Below are 12,337 nucleotides of genomic sequence, written 5' to 3' on the forward strand. Positions count from 1 at the left end.
AGGTCAGCGACCTATTAATCAGAGGCTGTCAAAAGGCCTCAGAGTGCCATAGGAAAAAACACAGAAAAAATAATAATATTCTCCATAATATCTTTTTCCATCATAAAAGCTCGTCATGTATTTGTAGTGGACGATCGATCGTGTAATCTAGATGTAAATATCATTGAACTTGAGTGAACATGTCTCAAAGAGGCTCAGACGAGCCTAAGTATTTCTACTACCCTTGAATACTAAGATCTTGCGTATAATATTGAAGTTTCTTGATGCTTTTCTTCTTTCGTTATAATATTTCGATGATGATATAAGTTTTGTTATTTGTTTGTTTCTTTTTTTTTTGTTTATATTATAATGTTATGTAGACGTCTATGTTTTTGTTTAGTAAGTATCGATATGTTGTTTGTGTTTGAGATCGAAAAATATATAGAGTTGTTGTTGGGTAAAAATATGATGATTTTATTATGGCTGTTTTCATTAATCACCCCTAAACAGTCACTTAGCGTGACGTAACACCTAAACTAACCACTTACTTGTATAATTAGCTGTCACTTACAGGTTGTTGACAACAAAAAATACATTAAGTGTCATCTATCTGAGCTAAGGACATCCTAGCGGGTTACCGTGGCTCCTGCTCGAAGAGCAAGAGTAGGAACGGAATGGTTTTTAATTAGTAAGAGTCTGACACGCGTTCTTGCAAAGACGGGAACGTCACCCTAGACGGAAGAAGTCATTAGACGATTTTCTCCCCTCAAATAAGGAGGTTTCTTTAAATAAAGGGGAGTTGTGTGTGTGTGAGTAAATGCATGATGTTAAATATTCCTTAATGATATTCAACATAAAACACAATTCATTTTTAACCAATTATATCACTAATTAATATTCCTGGTAATACAACTATACCGATATATAATTATTATATTACAAGTCTCTTGGGGGTGATTTTCAAACCATTAGCGAGGTACAAACCGCAACCCCAAGTAATAAGGTATTAAGAATTTCATAATTGATCAACTCGATTACATTTTCTAAGAACCGGAGATTCGAGTCTGTGTATTTGAACTTGCTTTGTTAAATAGGCTATGTAGTATTTATTGATTTAAGTAAATTATATATTATAATGGTCTGGTCTTATTGAAAGAATCGATGTTTAAGTTCAGCGGTTAGTACCAATGTGAATTTTTCCGAGTTTAGAGTAGGTTCTATGATTATTTAGACACTATTGAAAAACGGTGAATAAAAACATCCCGGGTTGGTAATATCAAACTTATAATTAGAAATTGCGCAACCGCATTAAGCAACTGTAGTGATTACTGCTCAAATCTTCTTCATACGATTAGAGACATTTGGTCAACAGTGATGTTAAGAAATCGAAAGGGAAGTATCCAGTAAGCATGTTTAGAGCCCAAGTTAAGAGGCTCTTTAGATATTAAAAAAAAAACTCTTAATAATACTTAAAAGTTAGAGCTTTAAACTTCAACTATTATGTTTATAAAACTATAATCCCTATACCAAAAACAGGACCTAAGTACAATACAAAATAATTTTATAAGTAAGTATAAACAATTATCGTAAAGTTCACTTTAATATAAAGGAAAATTACAAAATTACTGAACAATTACATAAGCCTTATCATAGTAAAGCCGCAGAAATAACCCAGTATATTACTTTGAGCACTAAAGGGGCGCAAGCCACCCCAATGTACAGCTATCGCTATTATTGCTTTAGTTTTGAAGATAATAATATAACTTAAATGTTTGTGTATAGTTTGGATCGCTTTCAAAGAATGTTGAGCAAGTAAGCTGAATAAAATGCTTTGTAAGCTGAATAAAATGTTGCATTGTTTAATCTCTATAAAGTGGTAGATAGACCTAAATGTATTTTTTCTTTATGGTATATGTATCATTGTATATGTGATGAAGGTAGGGCTGATACCTGATGCGGAGCTGCGGACTACCCGTTATGTTACTAAAGAGTCTCGGTTTTTGGAATTTCTCAGTAGTAGCACAGGGTCTGAAAATGACAAAAGCCACAATAAAACTTTGTCCAAACTGAGAATCAAACCCAAATATTATAAAGCCAGAAGTGATGAAAGCAATCCTACTTAAAATTATAAATGCGAAAGCTTTTCATTTATATGTATGTTTGTTACACAATCACGTCAAAACGACTGAAGGGATTGGGATGAAATTTGGAATAGGGATAGATCATAGTCTTTAATGACATATTAATATAGGCTTTTTATCTCACAGGAGCGCGAGCGAAACAGCAGACAGAAACTAGTGTAAATAGTACAAATTAGATCTCTTTCAAAGAATCTCATACAAATTAACAGACGTAAAAATTTAATTCATTAATTTTCCTTCAGATCTTCAAATGTCAATAGAGTAAAAGGTTAAGAGGGATTAAAAAAAATGGCGTACTGTGTTTTTTTTAAAGTCGTTAAGTCGTTCTACCCTTATTTTACTACAGACAAAGATACGCAGGCTCCTTTGTGATGTCCATTATGTAATTTTTATTAAAATTTCTTTAACACTTTTCCTCTTTTTAGCAGATCCATTAAATTATTAGGTTATGCTGTTTCACGGTAATTGCTGGAAGGATAAGCAGAGTTTGTGTTAAAAGTTATAATAGCTCCAAAATATAAGAGTTCTTCCTCTTCACAGAGATGTGCTATGCTACGTTGCTGTGAATGCGTTTGGCTTCCATCAATCATATTCATTGGTACACATAGCATAGCACTGGTAGAAATGGACTCAGCTAAGCTATGTTTTTTTATGGAAACTGCGTTCTGCGAATGCGTGTTATGGATGCGTGCTATTGATGCTTACTATAGATGTGTGCTTTGCATAGGTTTCCTACTATCGACCTACATCACATATTCGAGCTGCGCCTCTTCCTCACACAACTACTTTACGGCGACGCATCTTCATAGTAGAGCTACATAGCTTACTATCAGTGGAAACAGTCACATAGTTTCACAGCTTAACTATTACATTTTCGTAGCATAGCTACATAGCACATCTCTTGTAGAAAATCACTCTTAATTTGAGGTGTGATGAAAATCATGAATACGAAAATCTTTATAAAATTGCAACTTTGAACAATTTCAATGAAAATATATTTCACCAAGTTTCAAGCACTTTACTGATTAGACTGACAGAAGATAGAAAGATAGACTGAATGTCAGTGTTTCACGACTGACACAAATGTAGATCAATCTATCTCACTCACACTCGAATGAATTTTAAATAGAAAAAGAATTGCATTACATTTCAATATTAAAGAATAGAAATGTAAAACTTTATTCACATTTTATTTTCATTTGAAAAATAGTACGATTATACTTATCATTTTATTCGTGGTAAATGTATTCATTATGTCGCAGATCGTGTGTTAATTTAGACATTTTATATTAAGCTGTCTTGTATATTATAGATACACTTGAAATAAACTTAGATCATCATGGTTTATGTAATAGAATGTTGTGATAGTAACCTTTCTGCTCCCACAGACCAACAAGAAAAATGAAATCAAACTAGTGCACATAAATATCAATGTAAGTTGTTTTTAAGTGTGGGAGAGCCGTGCTATGGCACGAATGGGCCGGCCGCACAGAAAATCGACGTGAAACAATGCTTGCGTTGTGTTTCGTTGTGTGAGCGAGGTTACTGGAATCCCAATCAATTACTTCTCTAATCTTCTAAGTCCCCGATTCCCCAACAACCATTAAATTCCTAACCCCCAAAAAGCCAGCAACGCACTTGTAACACCTCTGGTCTTTGGGATATTCATGGGCGGCGACGATTGCTTACCATCAGATAATCCATCAATCTGATCATCATTCTTCTTTGAATTCTTAAAGAAAAACTTTCGCATTTATTATATTAAAATAGAGCCTAATTTAGACACAAAATCGATATAAACAATTTAGTGTTACTAACGGTGTAATGTGGCGGGTTTTAGTCAGCCTAATTTCACAACGGCGGCCGTTCGCGATACGCCTCGCCAGTTTCCGATTTGCTTAATTTAACGCTCGTGCTACTACACAATCTGAAATGTTGAAGCCGTGACTATATTTTCAACGTATTATTACTTAAGTAAAACTGAAAGAACATTACTTACATCATTATTTCGTCAGAACTGATTATGTTCTCCAAAGCAACATTAATATTTGTGAAAAAAAAAACACACACACAACGTCAGGCCTTTTATTCCCTAAGGCGTAGGCAGAGGTGCACATTATGGCACGTAATGCCGCTATACAATGTACACCCACTTTTCACCATTTGTGATATAAGTCCCATGTAATAGGGGATGAGCCTATTGCCATACACTGGACACAATTCCAGACTCCGTACTACTACCGAGAAATTTTCGGAAAATCCGAAAAAAGCCCAGTATTTGGCCGACCCGGGAATCGAACCTAAGACCCCTCGCTCGGTAGTCGCATTTGCGACCACTCGACCAACGAGGCATTAGAAATGTTGAAGCCTTTAAACTTAAATATCGTAACTTACATCATAATTTCGTCAGAACTGATAAAGTTTTCTAAGCCAACATAAATATTTGTGAAAAAAAAGTTCTAACTATTTGCTGTGACTATTGACTATCAGAGAATTAAATACGCCGTTATTTGTACGAAAAATATTTAAAATAAATAAATTTGCAAAGCATTGCTTATATTTACGAATAACGTATAGTTCTTTTGAATTATGTAGGTAATGAGACAAAATACAAAATTCAAGTAATGAGATGCAAACACGAAATTAAACTGGAAAATATCAAATATTTTTTCGGGCAATAAAATATCAGATGAGTATAATTATTACGCATTAGTTATAAAATACCAGGGTTTTTTCACACAGGTTATCTATAAGACCGTGGTATCACTCCGGTACAGTCGTACCAAATGTACCAATTAGTAGGCTTTTTAACACGCTCAAACACAAGTAAGTTGGCTTTATATAATTGCCATAAGTTGGGTTATTTTTTCCTCTTGATCTGTTTGTTTGTTTGGATCTAGTCTAGTAATTGTAGAGATATTTCTGTCTCTTCCTGACGACAGATTAATCTGATGTTTTTATTTCTGTGAGCACTTGGTATCACTCCGGTCGATTCGTGCTGAAGCGTGGCTCTATACTTGGTGGAATGAGTGTGTATATGTATGTATATTTGGTACACACTATTATTCTTGATGACCAATACACATTAAAAATCGTTTATCATAAAAATGATTATGTTTATGTCTTACTTCTATACAATGTCGTGACGTACTTATATATTGTATGTTAGGCACATACGACTGAAAGCATAGAATTTATGTCAAATATCTAGACTGTAGTTTATTTTTATAGAAGTACCTACTTTTTATAGACCTAATGGACTTTTCAAATAAGCACTAAACGCCTATTCGAAGCCTAAGTAAAGTGTTATAGGCTTAATCGTAAAAATATATTACGTAAATAGTTCTAAAACTATAGTTTGTGTATTCAATAATGGTTCTTATTACAATATACTTAAGTGCCTAGTATCGGAATTTTAGTCGATTGTTTTCGCAATAGAAATACTATAAACACAACATGTAGTAAGATATTATAAATGTTTGTTATGTAACTAGCACTCAAGTCAAGTTAACGGGGCTCCGGCTTGAAGAGCAGGAGTAGGAACGGGGTGGTTTTTAGTCAGTAAGAAAATGACACTATCTCTCGCCTCACCTAGGGCGAGAGAAGTCATTGGGTGATTTTCCACCCTCAAAAAGAGCACTCAAGTCACATAGTAAAGGTGAAGTAGAAATTCATTTGTGACCATCTCCAGTCTTCTCGTGGGTATTTTTTATACTTAAAAGGAAGGCGTTTCTTCAACATCTCGCCTGGTGAAATGAATGAAAAGAATGAGCTATAGCTTCGAGTACTATTTTTATAAATCTTATAAAGCACATGGTGTTTTACGACTAAACAAGGCATTTACGAGTACGTATTGTACAAATCTAATATTAGATATTTTTATAAATATATATAAAAACAAGACTCTATATTATAATTAGTACAAGCAAAAAGGAAAATCAGTCGTCAAAAATGGAAATGTATACAAAAATAGTAACTTTTTTACATTGTCTACCCATTGTATACGCTTCGGGCTACATGCTGTAGACATATACATATATAAATATAAATATACAAGTAGGATATAAATATTTTACGTCGCAAATTGACGATAAGAATAAAGATGGATTTGATAGTTTACGTTCAATGTTCGTGTCTGGTAATAATATTGGGAATTTATTGACGAATCCTCTTTTACTTGAGTTTTATATTCAACTAGGTCTGTACTTGCGAATTTGTGTAGAATCCGTCATGGATTCTTTGGCTGTTTAGAAACCGAATATTTGTTCTTAAGGGATAGTATAGTAAAGTAAAGTATCCTGTGTTTTATTCCAAACCATAAGGATATAGCCAATTTGGAACAGTGGTAGGACAAATTTTGTCTTGATATCTTCAGCCATTGTGACATAATTGAGTAACAAATATACATAAAAACTTATAAACATTTGCATTTATACAATTAGTTAGCAAGACTATCCATTTCTAATCAATGTCATCAACATCTGTATCTTAAGAGTTAACCAAAGAAATATTACATTTAAAAGAGATCATATAGCAGCGCTCTCGAATTCTCTAAGTCTTACCAAATATTTATAATTTCAAAAGGAATATTGTTTTTTAAATCTTTATATTTAATACGAATGTTTTTTCAATAGACTATTTATCATCCGCATGATTGAATACAATGCGTTATTTTTTGCCTTTTTACGCATAAACTGCTGGACCAATCTCCATCGAATTTCGGACAAATACAGTTGGAAACACGAAGAAGATCTCTTATGGAAAATTTACGCAAAACCTTATAATAAATAATAGTTTAGATTGAACATTATTAAGTGTTGTGGGAGTAAGCTGACACGTTCAGTCGTCTGTCGTCTGCCACATAGGATCGATACGGTATGGTAAGCATGATAGCTAGGTATTAGTCCTGTGGTGTGAATGTATTGAGGCGTATTAATTGATGGAGAATTGTATACAAAGTATACATAATGTATTTTTGTTTGTTACTACCTGTATTTATTTTAGTAGAAACTCATATTTTGTTTTTATTTTAGATCATCAGCCAATCAGTGGTTATTTCTGACCAAAGGTCTCTTCTCACACGGGTAAGGTTTAAGCATGTATGTATGTATGTGTCCTTTATCCACAATTATAAGTGAGGACCAATAATAATTAAAGACATAATTTATAAGTGAGAACAAAGTATGAAAAGTAACTTAGCGGAGAAAGGATTTTGAACCTAAATCTGTTTACTAGGAAACTTGTAAAAGATCGCAATAAATTAGAGAAGATTGACCTAATTCCAGTTATAGCCAATTAGGTTCATATTCCAAAAAAATCACGCCTTTGATTACTGAACAGAAAACTTTTCAAGACAAATCTTTCGCTAACGCCCGGCCACCGGCTACGCGGCGGTTAACGTGTTAAATAGAGCCATGAATAGTAGTAATTATTCTTAATTACTATTTTTTGGATTATATGGAATGTTAAACATTGTTATAATCTTTTGCCTGCGCGATTGATATGATGGCTGGATAAATGGCTGCCACGCAACGTGTAGCGGGTTCGTTTCCCGCATGGAGCAACTCTTTGTGTGATCCATAAATTGTTGTTCCGGGTCTGGGTGTCATGTGTATGTGAACTTGTATGTTTGTAAACGCACCCACGATACAATCCTAGTCTGGGGCAACGTTTTATTTCAAAGAAATAAAAACATTGTATTTCTCATGGAAAATACAAGTCACATAAGTCATGTCTATCCATCAACAGTTCCTCAACCCTTTTTAATGCAAAACTCATGGGAGTTAAAAAGAAAAACATTTTCCAACCAATTCATTCGAAAAACAAAACAACGAGTCCTTTGTAAATAAATACCATAATCCCTTGTCTTCCGATAAAAATAAGTCATCATTTCCTTTTCATTTTTACATTTGTTTGAAAACCATTTTGGCCCTTAGAGACATGATGTAAAATCCCAAAGGTCTCCGAAATCAGTTGAAATCCCTTTGTATCCTACATATGATACTTTTAATATTTGTATACATTTGGTAACAAAATAATGGACTGTATTTTTGCTACTCATTGTATTCTTCTTCGTAAATGTTTTCCACTTTAGAATTCTCTGTTGTAGCTTAGAGTTGGGAATTGTGGTCGGAGTATGATAATAAGCTCGTCCCTTATTACATGGAACTTATAAATGTGGAAAAAGGAGACCTAACTATATTATATACATTTTGGATTATACGTTTAGGGAACGTACTCGTTTACGCGTAACGTTACGCATTGTAAGTATTAAGTTTTAATTTATCATTCATATCTAAAAGTCTTACACTAAGTACATTTGTGTTACATTTGACTGCACAGTTAGTGCGGTGACTGGGCAACCGGCTGCCGTGCAAAATATTGCTAGGCTTTTTATTATTAAACCCGAGACCCCTTGTCGCACTTACGACCACTCGACCAACGAGGCAGCAAATATATTCAACTCTACCATCAAAGACACAATGACATTTATATTAACAACGTCACATACAAAGGGATATACAGTCGCAATCGTGTCATATTATAACAGAGTACCTACCCTGCAATATGACATAATAATGTAACTAGATTTGCAAACTAAGTCGTATTAGGATTGCAGAGCTCCAATCCAATTATTGTATAGTTGTCACTCTCGCAACGTGTTACGGTTACAGTTGCACGTCTAACGTTACATGATACTATGTTACAAGCTATTTGCTATTACTTTGTATGTGTGCTATGTAAGTAAGCGATTTCATTAGGTAATGTAATTTAACGTGGTATAAAATATCGCAACTTTGTGTAGACATTGAAAAGTGGTTTGACATTGTCATGACTGACAATATCATCAGATATCGTAGAAAGTCATTGCATGCATCATCAGCCTATAAGTGGCCACTGCTGACCAAAGACTCTTTTCACATGGACAAGGTTTGAGTGACTACGCTTACTCAATGCGGTTTGGCGATTTCAAAGTTATAATTAGAAATTATAAGCTCAGGTTTCCTCACGATTTTTTCCTTTACAGTTTTTCAGTGCTGTCTAGTTTTAAATACTTATGTTAAAAAGTACATATAATTCGGAAAAAGTCACATTGGTACAAGTACCAATACGGCAAGCCGTTGGTAACTTTTGAACCCGCATTTTCATGCATGAGAATCGGGCGTCTTAAACCTCCGGGCCACCACGACATCAAAGTCATTGGATTCAAGTCAAGTCGTTGGATGCAAATAACGATTATTATTTGACAAGGCAAAGTATTAAGTAACATTTGTTCATCTCTATGTAATTGGTGAAGAAGATGATAATGTTTCGAAATATAAGGTTAAAATGTAACGCTAACACCGAGTCAAATTCCATAATGTTAGATAAATCTAGTGCTGAATTTAGACTCTCCAACATTCTACAATTTTAGTTTCATGTCTTTATATTTGTCTATAGTCAGACACAATAACATGACTAACAAAAAGAAAATAGTTTTTCATCAATATAATTTTCAATAACTACTCATGTATTTTTTTCTATTACTGAGCTTAAAATAAAATAAAAAAATCTATACTGCCCGAAAACTCTTTATAAGTCCTGAGCCAATGTAAATGTATCCATTCGAAAATAAACATTAATATTAAAATAATGAGGTACTTTTTCGAATACGAGTAAAATGGGTGGGCATAAATGGCAATACTTTAATGTATTTGCGGCTGTGAGCTGTCATCGCTTGTCAATTTGGAGAACGGCCGATATTTTTACCACGAACCATCGTAGGCAGGAACTACTTTTGTAACATTTCCTTTCACTATATTTAATATTGTATAAAATATATTGTGTATTGTATAAAATTATATAATATTTTGTACAATATTTCTCACAATATACATTTTTGTGTGAAAAAATGTATAAATAGAATACGCTTATCAAATTGTGGCGTGTCAAATTACATTTGAATATTATCTACATATTCAAGTTCTGTATGAAGATAATCTATTTTCGAAACGTTTACGCTGACGTACGGCTATATATTTTTGTAGAATTGTGAAGAGTAGATATTTATGAGAGAAAAAATTATATTGAAAGCCCGCCGGGGGCAAGAAAGAGTAGTTTTTTATGCGTGACCCGGACGAGCGGACCACGATAGGAAATACTCAGCGATTTCCTAATATACCTCGTTCATTTTTACCAAATAAATAAATCATCTATGAATTTTGTACATTGATTGTAACCGACTTTAAAAAAATGGAGGTTCTCAGTTTAACTTGTATGTATGTATGTTTGTACGTGATTATCTAACGTTTGGCTGAACTGATTTTGATGTTGTTGACAGCATAGTATTTTTCAGATGGCAGTAAGCCGAATTTAGAAAAAAATAATGATTACTTAAATTATTCCGTAGTAACGAAAACAATTACTAAGGACTAGGTTTAGTAATCATTAAATGTCTCTGAGTATGACAGTTAGGAGATATTACAAGTATATTTACCCAACTTAAAAAAAAAAATGAAGGCCGTAAGGAATATTGAAAGCGGTTCCCTAAAATAAAATATATATTTATATTAAATTTCTACGAAAACCAATTATTAAAAGTCCTACTACGCCTCAACAACACTCGACAGTTATTAAAAATCGCCCACTATCATTAATTGGTTGAACCTAACGTATTTAACTTCAAACATTATTTATTAAAACAAGTCAAAGCCAAAGTCAAATCATTAATTCCAATTAAACCATAAATACTTTTGAAAAATTAAAATATAAAGAAATAAATAATAGTCTGTCCGCTAGGTGCTCGTTTCATAGTAGCTTTATACCAATTGGTAAAACAATTTCATCAATTTCGAATATCATTTTAAAATATGAAACCTAAATAACTAAATATTCAACAATAATCACCAAATACTCGTATAATTAAACAACTCACATCACATTAATCGTTAACATGAAACACCTACATATAAAATTAAGATATAAAATAAATATACACCTAAAAGACTAACTTGTAACCAGCCCGCACTATAAAACGAACACATATAAAATATACTCGCACTATAAACCGCACACACTCATGTCCTCAAGAGAATACAAGCATAATAATTAAAGTTTATTTATGTGTTTATTTTCCGTAATATACTACCTTTGGGGTTGAAATTACGCAACAACCATGAGCTCTCAAGGGTAAAATAAAATAATATTACGCATAATAAAATAAATCTATAAAATTACCTGTTACGTTACGCTATTTTATTTTTGAGTAATTTGTAAAATAATGATTAGTTTATTCAACCTGTTACTCGGTAATTAGACTTGAACAGTTACGGATAGTTTCAAAACTTTGCTCGCTTTAATGGTTATGTAACGTAAAAATTAATCTGTTTATAATGTTGCAATTTCCACACAAAAATAATCAATGTTTTTGTAAATAAATAACACATTATATTAAATTAATAATTCTGTAATTCTATACATATAATACTAGTTACTTATTACTCACCGAAAATCACTTAACACATCACTAAAAAATCACTCGTTTTTTTTTTCAAAATTTTACCACACTCACTTTGAATAAACACATATTTTTTTCCAACTTTTACAAATGTCACTTCACTGCATTTTTTACACTGCGCGCGAATCGTAATTCGGTCGAAAAGGCGTGCAAACCCTCCCGTTACGCGAACCGGTCTACCCCCACCCTTAGAGGCTATGCATTGAACAGAACGCATGCGTCGTGAAAATATCTTTCAGATCATCCAAGCCTCTGGATTTACGTTTTAGTTTTCTTCTGTAAAAAAGCTATGCGTATTCTAATCACATTTAAATTATATATATAAGAAAATAAAGATTAAAATGTATTTAACATAAATTATAAATTTTTTAAATGTATTTTTAAATTAAAAATACAATTCAAATTTTGACCATTAAATGTATTTTTTTTTGTATTGTATTCTAAACGTGAAAATGAAAAAAAGGTTTTCGCATTTCCCGATGATGGAAAGTCGTTTCCAGACTTCGAAATTATAGACGACCTTGAATTCAAGCGCCACGGTCAGCATTGAGTGGTTTAATCGAGTATTTTATTTTTAAAGCTACAAAAGCGCTTAGCGGTTTGTTGTACTGAATGAAAAGTGTGAAAATGGACTTATTTTTTTTATTATTTTAATCTTGTTATTGGTGCAAACGGTGAGTAATTGAATCGATTAAGGTTTTATTGAGTTTTTGTGTGCGGT

General features: G+C 32.9%; 1 protein-coding gene across 1 annotated transcript in view; it reads right to left on the reverse strand.

The window, feature by feature from the left end:
* LOC118279399 (uncharacterized) overlaps window positions 1–11,781 on the reverse strand; it is a 136,280-nt gene extending 124,499 nt beyond the window's left edge. The window contains exon 1 of the mRNA XM_035599093.2: window positions 11,605–11,781. The gene's annotated coding sequence lies outside the window, so the exon portion shown is untranslated. The remainder of the gene's footprint in view (window positions 1–11,604) is intronic.
* Between the last annotated feature and the right edge of the window lie 556 nt (window positions 11,782–12,337).

The sequence above is a fragment of the Spodoptera frugiperda genome, chromosome 14, assembly GCF_023101765.2.
Source record: "Spodoptera frugiperda isolate SF20-4 chromosome 14, AGI-APGP_CSIRO_Sfru_2.0, whole genome shotgun sequence".
Classification (NCBI taxonomy): Eukaryota; Metazoa; Arthropoda; class Insecta; order Lepidoptera; family Noctuidae; genus Spodoptera; species Spodoptera frugiperda.